This window comes from Pongo pygmaeus, chromosome 5 (assembly GCF_028885625.2).
Source record: "Pongo pygmaeus isolate AG05252 chromosome 5, NHGRI_mPonPyg2-v2.0_pri, whole genome shotgun sequence".
Lineage (NCBI taxonomy): Eukaryota > Metazoa > Chordata > Mammalia > Primates > Hominidae > Pongo > Pongo pygmaeus.
In genome coordinates, this window is record NC_072378.2 from 145,479,656 (window position 1) to 145,494,021 (window position 14,366).

Consider the following 14,366-nt stretch of genomic DNA (forward strand, 5'->3'; position numbering starts at 1 on the left):
CAAAAATAAATAAGGGAAGTTATTTTAGATGTTGTGCCACCATTTAAGAACCCATTCTTGCAGACAGGGAGCAGTGGCATTCTGCATGATTCAGTGTGCCCGGAAACTGCCACATAGGTAGGGATGACGGGAAGAAAGGAGTTTATCGATGAGCCAGTGGTTTTCAAAGTGAAGCTCCTAGAGCAGCAACAGCAGCAGCATCTGACAACTTGATAGAAATGCTCCACTGCCCCACCTGGACCTGGCCTACATACCCCAGACCCTAACCTCCCAAAAATACTGTCCTATGAATCCCATTGACTTAGGCTATCAGCTTCTGAAGTTTCTTGTTTTTTCTTTTTCCAGATTGTTGTAGTGTTAGGAGAAGAACTATTGCCTCAGATCTTGTGAATATAGCTTATATGTGTTCAGTGCCTGTGGATTCCAGAAAACTGGAGCCTCTTTGCCTCAGCTACAGTTAGTTTGTAGTTCATGGTATCAGTTGAGGTTTACACTGCAGGGTTTCTACCCAGGGGCCAGATGGTAGAAGATAGGAAAGGAGATGTGGGGTTGGAAATGCAAGTTAGGATCTTGCTTTAAACGATTGCACCTTGTTTGTCCATGCATCCTCTTGAAACTTAGTGAATATTTTTGTGACAAGAACGATTAAAAAAACCTTTCTGGGACAAATATTTTAATCACATTTAATCACATGTAATCAAAATTTTGGTCTTTTAACCAAAACTTTTTTTATAGACATATTTCTATTGGAAATTAACTAGAACGTATACCTGGTACAAGGAGACTACAGATATCTCCTGACTTACTGAGTGGTCTAAATCCATTTTCTTCTGCTAATTAGACCAGCTGCATACAATCTGGATCAAAAATTACCCAAAAGGATTTAAATTCTGAAAGGAAATAGAGCAGGGCACAGAAAATGTATCTGCTTCTTCTCCCATTTTCTTGGTCTTCATAAATACTTTGAAGTTTAAAAAATATTCTCTATCCAGAGCCATTTCTAGTCATTACTCATTTGTTAGGTAATCTGCCATTGTGTGAGAAATACAGGTGTTTAAACACATGCTTCTGTCACATAATAATATTGTAAAGGTGAAAACTATTACGTCTTCATTGAGTCTCAAAGTACTAGCACACTAATAGTAAGATAGCATGTTAATTAATCACCAATATTAATTGAATAATTTAAAAAACCTATGTTATTATAATCTTTTATTCCCAAAGCCACTCAACATCACTTAAGAAGAGAAAAATGGCTAATGGAATACAATTAAAATATATATTATTAAATCCTTTAGGTTTTTCACACTTTTCTTTAAAGTTGTGTTCATTCTAGTGAGCAACTAGGTATAAGGTTGATTTTAATTTAAATATGATTTCTCAGTTCCTAAAATTTGATTAGCAGTTGGTTGTCTGTATACACAGAGCTGGCCACTAACAGTACATGTTGTTTTGACCAGGAAAATGAGTAAGAAATGAGGTTCAAGGTCTCTGTCATCATAATCAGCATATTTCATTCAGCTCCATCTTATTCAGGTGTCCATGCAGCAAACAGTCAATTTCTACCCGGTCCTTGAAACTTTTCATGATCACCCAACCTCACATGATCCCCTGCTTTCACTGTATACTTGTGTGTACTGTTTACTTGATGCTGATTCTATACTGCCTTGAATTTATATCTATTATGTTTTGTCTGAAAGCTGAATTGCAGGCCCCCTGAAGAAGGAAAACTCTCTTCTAACCTACGCATATTAGTGTTATCACATACATGGGGTCGCCAATATGGCTAATAGTGGATTTCTCAACAGAAACCTCACAGGCCAGGAGAGAGTGAAATGATAGAGTCCAAGTTCTAAGTGATTAAAAAAAAAAAAACTACCAGTGAAGAATACTTTACTTAACAAAGCTATCCTTCAGAAAGGAAGGTGAAATAGAGACTGTCCCAGACAAACAAAAGCTGAGGGAGTTCACCATCACTAGACCTACTTTACAGAAAATGCTAAGGGAGTTCTTCAAGCTGGAAAGAAAGGCTATTAATTATTAGGTTGGTGCAAAAGTAATTGCAATTCTCGCCATTACTTTTAATGGCAAAACTGCAATTACTTCTGCACCAACCTAATAGTAACATGAAAACATATGAAAGAATAAAATTCACGAAAAATGTAAATATATAATCAAATTCATAATACTCTAATACTAACCTACACATTAGAACCATAGCATCTTGTATAACATTACAAAAATGTACAGCTTCCTACACACATAAATATTTATTGTTTTAATGTACTATACTCATAACTTCCCTCAAAGATTTCCTCATAGCAAGAACAACAAAATGTTTTCCCAAGAATCTCAGAAGTCATGCAATTCAGCAGTCTTCTAGAGAATGTTTTTCTCTAAGGCATGCTTGAAATGAAAGCTATAAAAAGAGAAAAGAGACTATTACAGAATTAAGCAGAAGTAAATAGTGCCACATCTCCAAAGACTGTATACATAAGTAAAGAAAGCCAGATGGTCCTCTTCATTAAAAAGATATGAAATTTGACACCAACATGCAGAAAAAAAATTGGTTGTCAGCTTTTCTTCAATTCTAAACGTCACCTTAGATTTCAGGTTAAATTGATTCTCCTGGAAAATTCTTCAAACTTTTTAATGAGTCTATAGGGTTTATTTTTGGGGGATCAAGCTAGTGTTGTCCTTGTGTGTGTCATACCTTCTGACTTTGGAATATTCCACGCTCTCTCTTTTTGAAAGTTTCTATTTTTTAAGTTTATATAAATCTGTATTTAAAATCTTCTTTCATGTCTTATTTCTGTATTTTTCTCAGCATCTAAAGATAGAGTTCCATGCTTCTCTGTTTCTGCTTCTTTTTTCTCCTTCTGGACTCACTGTGCTATCTTTTCTTATTGTTTGTGTGTACTCTTGCTGTTAATGACTTAAGATATTATTTAATATATTATTGACTTTATTGCTTAATGTCAATATCGTACAAAATTATTGTTAAAACTTTGCTATTGGGGTTAAGTATCATGTTCTTCTTATAGGGTGAGAATTAGTGTTAAAGTAAAAAGTTCTATCAAAACCTTATCCACACTGGCTGCTTAATGTATGATACTCATAACTTTCACATTGAGAATTAAATTGTGTAAGCATTCCCAGAGGCAATATACTTGTGGAGGATGTAGTAACTAAATATTCATAGGCCCCTAGGCAAGCAGTGCATGGGCTTAAGGGAACCGAGAAACCCTCTGAAACACAGATTTTCAGTGTCTGAAATACGACAAATGTTTGTAATTCCTGAGAATTCCAATGATGTAAAGTATATGGAAGCTGTCTGCTCAAAAGGCAATAGACTTTATCTAAATTTATTCTCAATTATTTGGACATGCATCCTTTTGCAGTTCTGTCACTCGATCTTTGTGATACTATATGCCACTCTTAAAAGTTTCATTACTGGCATTTTGGTTTATTTCACTCAATTCTCTAGGGGAATGTCATTTCTTCATTTCAAAATTTGCACCAGGGCAAGTGATTGAAGTTATTAAAATGAGTTAGAGCTGCTAATTTTAAAAGCTCAACTGCAGAGATTTTCATGGTATAAGTCCAGAAGTGGTTCAGTTGTGTAGGAGTTTGCAACTCCATGTCCATGTGCCCCTAAGGATCAGTGTATGGTCTTCATGGGGTCCAGGAACCCTCGGAAATATTGAGTATTTGTGCATCTGTTCATTTTTTTTTCTAGATAGCAAGTTGATTACTTTGTCATATTCACCATAAGATTAAGAATCATAACCTTGAAGGGAGGCAGCATAAGAAACCTGCATGGAGATTTTAGTGTGAAAACTTGTGTTAATTCATTGACAAAGGCCTAGCCAATAGTGACTCAGAGGAATCTGGGTGCCAGTGCCATTTACCTTAGGAAACATGGTATTTCCAAATGTATAAGGTGAGGGTGTGGTGGTGTAGACATTTCTACATCCTATCATTTCCCATTTTGTGACAACCTATCAGCACCCAAATGTGGCATTTATTTTAAAATTGACTCAGTCATCTACAGAACCACAGTTGAGGGAAGTACAGAGGAAAGAAATAATTGCTATCCTTCCTTCCAAGCCACCAAAGCCAGTTAAGACAGGACACGCTGGACTTAGGAGAGATTTCCAGAAAGAGACTGCTGGTGCTTTTGCTATGCCTTGTATCGAATTTGTGGGAAGATTCCCTAAGTGGGTTCAAGATGTTTTGGAAAATTACAGAACCCAATCTTCAGGCAGTGGGAAGCAGTGAAAGTTTTGTCTAGATATTAATTGGCTCTGCATCTAATAGGAAATAAAGGCCCAGTGAAACCCTTTTGGCTGTCTCGTGGTACTCTGGATTTTTCCAGCTCAGTGCAATAAATAAGAGTCAAAATACCATCTTGCCTGGAGAAGAAAATCATAATATTTATAGGCTTTAGAACACTAGGGTTTTTTAAGACTGAATAAAGAACTCTTATGTTGTCTGCTGTGTTTTTCTCCTCTTTCCTTTCTTTATTTTTTCCTGATTCTCCTCTTTCTACCCCTCTTTTTTTTCTGAAATGGAGATAGTGATGAGGACCCTGAATTTTGCCAGTAAAGTTACAAGATGGTTACTCAAATAAGTTCTCCTGTTCAAACTCCTACAACTGTGTGAATTTATTCTAAAACATTTTAAGACATGATTGTTTTAAGATTTGCTTAAACACCACCAAATAGACTGATATGTTACTTCAGCTTAGAAGGGCTTTTGGGGTTTGGAGGTAGCTCCTAACTCCTCTGTGCAGGGGAAAGAGGAGGAGTTTGGGGCATCAGATTCAAAATCTCCCAGGCTGATTAGATGGGTACAGACTGGCACACTCCTTTACTTGGAGTTGGCAAGGGCCCTTCAGATGACCATGGACCAAAGAGCTATTACCTTTCCCATCTTCTTCCAATAAGTACACACTAGTCTCCAAAGGAAGTGTAAGTTGCCCTTTCAGTGATTTCTTTCTAAGTGTCCTGAACAAAAGCAGAGTTCGAGTATCTGGAATTAAGTCCTGGTAGAACATAGGTTCTCCTGTGGTGAGTCTTCCTTCAGAGGATGACTCAGGTGGATGCCTCTGCCTTCCATGATGCTAGCCTTCTCCTGACAATCCTTCTCATAGCCCCTCCCATGCAATCCTCTTTAACCCTTCACTATTCAGTGTTTCTGCCATCTCTCTCTGAACACACCCAACTCGCCAGAGTCTTTGCTCAGTCCCATGTGTAGTTTCAGTCTAGTCTTTGGGTAGCTTGACTGGATGTCAGCAGAGCTTTGTCTGCTCTAACAGGTACTGTCTCCTCATGGCTGAAGGGGGCCTTCTGGTCATAGGGAAGACGGGTTTGAGATAACAGAAGGTTCTCTTGTTCAAACGGCCCAATAACAGAGCTGTGGTCTCATTTTTTTCTAGAAATTTTGGACACAAATAGTATGGTGACCATGATAACTGATTTTTTCTTTCAAAAGTTTCCCAAGTTTAGTTTACATAAGAAATGTTTACTCTCAGCGTTTACGCCCCCTCTTTACTCCTATCGTTAAAAAACGAATCTTTGTGATTTTTTATGAAAGTGAAAAATTTGGCTGTATTTTGTACAAAAGCATGATTCCCCTTTTTTTATTCACCCCTTAGCCTCCCATCTCAATGAAACATGCATTAATTGACAACGCTTTTGCATTTCTGACAAATGGCGTCTTGTTTCCAAATTTCTCATTAGTCCTCAAGCTTCATCCTTTTAGCACAGAAAGGGATTTAGTGCTTCTTGCCAAATGATAAATTATGAGACACAGATTCCTTAGACAGTATGGCCAAGGATGCTATCAAGTCCTTGATGTATTAGAGTTTTTTTAACATCCTTGCCATAAGGGGATGGAGTAGGGATATACCCATCTGAAGTCTTGGTTATTAGTTTCTACCTTGCCTAAGGTGGATTTATGGTTTGGGGATTCAAAATCAGGACCAAGTCTTGAATTAAGTTCAGGGCTTGGAGGGAAGCTGTCATGATGTTTAGTGTGACCCAGACATTAGCCAGAATTGTTCTCATGGTACAAACTCCCTCAAAGTAGAATTTGATGTATTTCACTGGACATAAACAGTGCATGGTAATATATTCACATGAATAGGTGAATGCTCTCAGAACCCTTTAAAAATGATAAAAACCTACCTTACCTTACAAATCTCGAGAGGTATGTGTAATGATGATCATTTAGGAAGTTAGAAAAAAAGACAGACTAACAGAAAAGAATAAGTCATAAGTATATAGAGCATCTTGGGAAGGATGACAAAGGAGCTGGCCACACAGGCAGTGAGTGAAAAAAATATGGCATTGAGTGTATATATTATAAAATAGGTTTTCTTTGTAACTATGTATAACGCCTACAGAACCTTTGCATGATTTAGTTTCCCTTTTTTGGTTGATGTTTTAAAATCAATCTTTTAAACAAAAAGTGATTAGATAATTTTACATTTTTTCTAATTTTCCCAACTGGCTATGTATGATGATTGTATTGTGAGTGAGTCATTGTATTTAACTGAAAGCATCTCTGGTATTAAAATTTCATTCTTGTTTCCTAAGAAATCTTAGTCAAAACAATAGTAACATATTCTCACAAAGGATAGTCTATAAACTGATGAAGTACATTATTCATATGCCACAATATAATAATCACAAGACCATTACTTCATAGAATACTATGCCCAGTGACAATACCTGTGACGATGAGATAATAGCAGCCATGAGCACTCCAGGGACGAAGGAGGATTAATCATTGAACAGGCATTATTATCATTAATAATAAACTCTGTGAGTAAGGTAACATGGTTTTCATCACTACTGCTATTGCACAGATTGTAGATTTGTTTTCAAAGTTTAAATTGATGACTACATAAAACTAAGAACAGTGCCAACAGAAGTAATAAAATGTTTGTAAGTTAATCCACCACAAAAGCCTGGAAAACCAGTCTTTGCTAATTGCTCCAATGCATGGCCTGAATATTGACATTTAGTGGGTAACTGCTGAAATGAAATAACGATATTTTCCAAACAGTGATTTGGAGCCAGAATTGATTCCTGCACACCCACTTGGAGATGCATTTGGCTGGGGGTAGCAGATCGGTGAAGATGGTGGTTGCCTTCCACCTCCGATATCCTATTCGAATCTTAACTTCCTTTGAGTTATATTTCAAGATTTTCCTTCTCCAGGAAGCTTTCCTTGGCTCCTAGACCCTATGTGTTCAGTTCCCACCATGCTTATTATTTGGACCTTTCCTTTCAACACTTAGACACAGACTGTGTGATATTGATGGCCCTTTCCACAAAGATTATGTTTCTTGAAGTCAGAGGCTATACATTACGGTGCTTTTTTATTTTCCAGTGTACACAGCATTATATACAGGGCAGGCACTCAAAAATTTGGTGAATTGTATGCAAATGATATAATTACAGCATTTTCAACCTTATGATACCACTTAATTCAAGTCCTAGTTTTCCAGATGAGGAAAATTAAGCCAACAGAAGTTAAGTTCTTGCTCAAGATCATATGACTACTATATAATTTAAAAATAATCCAAGCACATCATTTGCTTAGGAAATAGGTGTTTCATTCATGTTCTTATTTAACCTATTTGTTTAGTAAATAAATTTGCCTTTTCACCAGCATTGCAGAATTGTATCTCATCCCTACTACTGCTGGGATCAGTGAGGATTTGATATATTTGCTGTTGTCTTTAGAACTCTGATGCTGTCATTAATATATATCAACACATTTGCAAGTGCTTATACATTTTCTTTTTCTAACTCGATGGTTTTAGGCTTCATTGTGAAGTCTCCATCCTTTGTTGCTATTGGAATGATTGCATCTCTTCTCACATAGAGCTTTGTTTCTACCTGGACTTTGTTGCTTTCCACAATTAGACCTGCATTGTGATTTGGTGAATAGATGTTTATCTCCCCTACTATTCTGGGGCTGTTTGAGCGTGGAGAATCACAGAATGATCATCTTGGTTTCTCTATAGCACCTAGTCCAGTTCTTTGAATACAGTAGAAACTTCATAAATGCTGAATAAATTGTTTTGTTCAGTCTAATGTAATGAAATGATAGTTACAAGAGTATGTTTCTGAAAATCAGGCATTTTTTTCATGAAAATGCTAACCACAGCCTCTTGCCCACTATTTGAAGAGGAGAAAGAATGTAATACAACCTACCAATTTTTTGTGTGGCATCACAAAACAACTTACCAATTTCCTAAAAGATAACTAAATCTAGTAAAATGTCTAGGTAGAAGTAACTACCATGTTAGGAGTAAAAAGCTTAAATATCACTTTCTAATCACGAGTTAATTAGGCTGTTAGTAATGACTGTGTATACAGTAACATGTACAGTTTTTATGCCGCATCATGAATATTATGTTTATGATAAGGTATAGAAATAAACACACATCAATAAATAAAGCTGTTAGGGAAAAAAAAAGTTACAATAAAAAGCTGGTTTCTTGTAATAAATTCTTTGCCATCTATAGCTTGAAAAAAGTTGAGAATGGAGCTGGGGAGAAGGATTGAAGCAGTGGTTTGTCAAGGGTTATGGAAAGAGGTGGTATGAGGAGTTGCTGTGCCTGGGTGACTGTGTTGGTCCCCTTGGGCTGCTGTAACAGAATACCATTGACTGGGTGGCTTATACACAATAGGAATTTATTGCTTACAGTTCTGGAGGCTGACAAGTCCAGATTCAGTGTCTGGTGAAGGCCAGCTTCCTGGTTCCTAGATATTGCCTTCTCACTGTGTCCTCACATGGTGGAAGTGGGGAGGGTGTGCTCTGGGACCTCTTTTATAAGAATACTAATCCTATTCATGAGGTTTCCATCCTTACGGCTGAATCAGCTCCCAAGGTTCGATCTCCTAACACCATCATTTTGGGGGTTAGGATTTCAACCTGTGAATTTTGGGGGGACACAAATATTCAGACCACAGCAGCAACAACAAGACAAATTTAGGCAAACTCTCAGAATCAGAGGAACTGATAAAGAGGCACCATGTTCCTGAGGCTATTTGAAAAGCTCCAGAATGGGAGGTTGTGATCAATCTGCAGGGGAGCTGGTTGAGGCTTTAGGATGAAAACATGCTAAAAGCAAACAACTTTACTTACTTCAAAGAAAAAGTTTTAAACAGAAATATTGTCATATCACCAATATGTTTCAGCGTAATGTTTGTCACTGCCTCTGCATGACTCATTCTGGTTTGATCCTCTCTTAGGGTCTACTCTCAGCACCAGTAACAGCCGAGACACTCACAGCTCCTTTATACTCTTGGTGATGCTGTACTTTGAGTATAACTTAAGACTTCTATCTGCACATCATGTTGTTAATGATGTTGTAATGAGTTTTGGTGACATTCATATAAAAATTTTCCTTATCAGTGTTAACAGAAAAACATTGTTGTGTGTGTGTGTGTGTGTGTGTGTGTTGAAAGATACATGTGTTTTGTCAAGTTTGTATATTAAAACCTAAAAGGGAGTTTACTGACACATTGCTCATATGACAGATATATGTGAAATAAGAGTGTATTATACATGCAGTCTCAGCTTGCCTTGTTCCATTTCAAGGGGTATATAATTCTTCCAAAGGAATAAAATTCTCACAGCAAAATGATTTTGAATTAATCAAGTCATTAAAATATTTATTGAGTACATGGAATGTTTATAGCAGAGTCAAAAGGATTGTGGAGTGAATCAGGCAAGGATTTTGAGATAAGTCCTGTCCAGAATCAGCTCCATCACCTCATGGGAAATGAGGTGGGGTCCACATAGGAGTGGGGGCTTGTGTCACAGACAGAATAGCTGCATCTTGATGGAACTGGAGGCATCTTCTGGGGTAGTGGCAGAAATCAAGCAGGAGTATGATCAAGTCTGCACTCTTGTTTAAAAGCAAATTCCCTATTTACGACTAAAGATACTCTTAGAGGAGTAGGGGAGAGGGTGGTTATTTATGTCTGTGAGTTTGGAATTCAGTAGTAAGTGATGACTTTACACTGAATTATTTGTCCTCTGCCTCCCAGGCTCTTTGAGGCCTGTAGCATCCAGGGATAGTGCTTTAGCCTGAGGCTTTAAGATAGAGGAAAGCTACAGGCTTCATAGTTATGAAGTCATCTGTCTTCAGCTCCCCAGAAGAGGGGAGACAGGAGTTGAAAACTATAAACACACCATAATATTTTGACGGGTTAGTTTGAAATCACAGTAACTATGAATTCATGCTGGTTGAACACAAATTTGGAGACTTCAATCCTTGTAAGGGACTCTGCCTTAACACCATGTGAACTGGGTAGGTACAGATTTTCAGAACACAGGAATTAAACAAAACCATAGCTAGCACCTACCATCACTGGTGAGTATGTGCAGTTTGCTTCTTAGCATCCATTCCCCCTCCCACATTTTCTTTGGCCACCATTCCTCATTCTCAGTCACTGGGTGCATGGCTTTGAGCTCACTGCTCTCTCAAGGGATGAGTCTGGACTGTCCATAAATGGGTCTCTCTCCTTCAGTCAGAGTGACTGGATCAGAGATATCATGTCACACCAGTGGACCGAATTAGATGTTAGAAGAAACTGTTGGGGCAGCCCTGAAGAAGAAGTTCCCTCTTTCTTCTATAAGGAAGAAAGTCCTCTTTTTCTCTTCTTTGAAAAATGCAAGGAAGCAAGGGCCAGAACTAATATGGCGTCTTTTATTGTTACTATTTTTCTTTTGTGTTGATTGGTTCTTGTTTTGGCTTCCACAGAAGGAAACTTGGAGCTTCTGAAGGATGGAGTAAGTGTATTGGGGTGGGGCAGAGCAGGCTGGGGTGAAGCAGACGCTATGGCAGAGTACACACAGAGACCAGGCCCTTGGTGATATTGAGGGGCTACTAGATTAAGCTTTACCTAAAGCTGGATCCTATGTCTGCACTTTTATGTTCAATGAGCCATTATATTTATTTTTTTGTTTAAAACAAGTTGAGTTGGATTTTCCATTTCTTGCAACCAGAAGAATATTGATATTGCACCTGATGTTAAGAAAACAAAATTAGCTCCATCCTGCTAACTCCTGGAGCTGACGTGGCAGGGATTACAAACTGCTTAGGAATGAGTAAGACATGAGAATAAGTGAGCTATGTTGTTTAATTGCTTCATGACTCATTTCAAGCATTTTAACGTTTAAAATTTTAAGAATATTAAATAACATCATGACTTTTTCTTCATTTTTATTTGTCTTTATGACCTGTGACAGAAACAATGGCATCTAAATACTTTTAAACAGCCTGTGCTTAGAATACTTGAGATAATTGCTCATAGTTTATTCAGGCTTTGGAATTGTGTAAAGCAGATAACCTGAAAGCCAGGTCACTATTGTTGGTTTCATTTATCATGGACCATTTATAATTGGTCTTATACTTTTTAAATGGAATAACCCCTTTTCCCACATTAACTACATCATCTAGAAGAATTCTGGACTGGTCATGGTGGAGGATGAAGGAGAGTCCTGACATTGTCATGTTGTAAATGCCTTGGGCATTGGTTTTTCATGACTGTGTGTATACATGCATACATGTGTTCAATATGGGTGTGGGAACAAGGAGGGCCAACTAAATTTGAAGTAAGACATAAAAATTAGCAGAAAATGACTGCAAACAGAGTGAAGAAAGACATCTTATAGTGCCAGAATGACTTACCTTCTTTGTCAATGCATCTGAAACTGTCTTGGAAAATCCAAATGAATCCACTGAAGAATTTTAAATTAATGAGAGTTCAAAAAGCACCTGAATCAAGAGAAATGCACAAAAATCAATACTTCTCTATACCAGTGACAGTTGGTAAGCAATTGTAATGGAAAAAAATTCCATCTACTGTAACACCTTCAAACCATAACTAGTTATGAAACAACATAAAAAGAGATATGTAGGTTCCATATGAAGAAAAGGACAAAAGCTTAAGAAAGATATAAAAGAAGATTGGAGTACTTTTTAGCTAGATGGAAGAACTCACTATTTGAAGGTATAAATTCTTCTTAAATTAACCTAACATTAGTATAATTTAAGTTCATATAACTTCTTTTCATATTTTTTCCTATAAATTCTTTCTACGATTTTAGGAAGAATTTATAGGAGAAAATAGTTGTTTTAAGAAGGGTTATTTTTGTCTAAATACCAAAGAGTTCTTCTCCTTGCCAAGCCCCAAATTATATAATAGGAGGGAGGGAGAAAGGAAGGGAGGAAAGAAGGGAGTAAGAAAGGAAGGAAGGAAGGAAAGGAGGAAAGAAGGAAAGAAGGGAGGGAGGAAGGAAGGGAGGAAGGGAAGAAGAAAGGAAGAGAAAAGGAGGAAGGAATGGAGGGAGGAAAGAAGAGGAAGGGATTGGGGAAGGGAGGGAGGAAGGAAGTGAGGAAAGGAGGGAGGAAGGAAGGGAGGAGGGAAAGAAGGAAGAGAGGGAAGAAGGAATGGAGGAAGGAAGGGAGGGAGGGAGGAAGGGAGGGAGGAAGGAAGGGAGGGGGGAAGGAAGAGAAGAAGGAAGGAAAGGAGGAAGGAAGGGAGGGAGAAAGGAAGGAAGGGAGGAAGAAAAGAAAGAGAGGAAGGGAAGGAGGAAAAGAGGGAGGGAGGAAGGAAGGGAGGAAGGAAGGAAGAAAAGGAGGGAAGGAGGGAGGAAGGGAGGGAAGAAGGGAAGAAGGAAGAGCAAATAGGAGGGAGGGAGGAAGGGAAGAAGGGAGAATATTCTAGGCTAAGGGAAAAACTAAAGCAAAAGCCCAGAGGAAGGAATGTGCTCAATATATTTGACTAACAGCATGAAGACCCCCAGGCTTTAGCAGAGTGAGCAAAGGAGTGACGAGTAAATTTAGAAAGGAAGCCAGAGGTCCGATTATACAGGACCTCATAGGTCAATGTAAGGACTTGGGTATTGTCATGGGTGTGACTGGGAAAGCAGAAAATGATAAGCGCTAGGGTGAAGCAAAGGGAGACATTAGTTGAGGGGGTGACTTTAATATTTGAGAACACAGAGGATGGTGGCTTAAGCCACAGGTGGAGCTGTAGCAATGTTTATAAATGATTCATTTCAGAGTAGTTTTGAAGGCAGGGCTGACAGGATTTGTGATAGATTGGATGTGGGTGTGTGAGAAACAGAGCAGTTAACGTGACTTCAAGTTCGAGGCATGATCAACTAGGGGTTAGTGGTGCCATTTTCCTAGAAAGGAAACTCTGGGAAATGGGCAGGTTTTGGAGAAGGAGAGGAAGCAAGAGTACTGAGCTGGCCATGTAAAGTCTGACGTGCCTATTACATTTCCACACTGAGATATCAAACTGGCAGTTGCAGAGGTCGATTTAGGTTTGGTGAGATCTAAAGCTTTGGACAATGTGAGGTGCTTTATTGAATAAAAGTAATATAAAGTTATAAATGAAAAATAGAAAAATATAAATACTTTTCTAGAATAAGAACATAAATCACAACGAATCTCACATTTTATAAAGCTGACAAATACCAAAATATCACTCCATTTAGAAACTATGAAATAGTGTTGAAACAGGAGGGTTCTCTGATTCCCCTCACAGAATGTGTGATGGGGTGTGGCTTGCCTGTTCAGTTGCTGCTGCTTAAACCCCTGGCGGGAGGGGGAACACACAGATGGGCAGGTGCAGGAGCCAGGGCAAGTGCACCGGGCTCCGGTCCTGTGGTAGTGTCTAGGGCTGGGTGCCTGTGGCCCCAGTGTTACAATGCTCTTTTAGCCTTGCCATCTGCAGACGGCTTAAGCATTAACCAGCTCAGTGAATCCTGTGCCTTTTCACAAGGGCAGAGGGCCAGTGTGACAGCTTTCTGTATCCCAAGCTCTTGCCCAGAGTCCTGGAGGAATCAGGTCACACACGGGCTTGAAGGATAAATGTAGGATTTTATTGAGTGGTGGAGGTGGCTCTCAGTGGGATGTATGGGGAGCTGGAAGGGGGATGGAGTGGGAAAATGATCTTCCCCTGGATTCTGGCGATCAAACAGCCAAACTTTTCTCCGACTGTCCATAGCCGAACTCTTCTCAGTGTTCAGATTCTCCTCTTCTCTCTTTCTCTGCTCCACCATGCCACAGTTAATCTGCTTTCTCCTTGTCTCCTCATCTGCTTCTGGAGTCTGGGGTTCAGGATTTCTATGGGTACAGGATAGGGGGTGTGGTGGGCCAAAAGGCAGCTTTTTGGGTATGAAAACAGAAAAGTCTGTTCCCACTTAGGGCTGTGGGTCTCCAGGCTTGAGGGTGGAGCCTTTGCCAGAGAACCACCCTCTTCTACCCAGTATTTCCTTGTCTCCTGTCTGTATCATTTTCAGTTAATTTTTTCCTCTAGTAT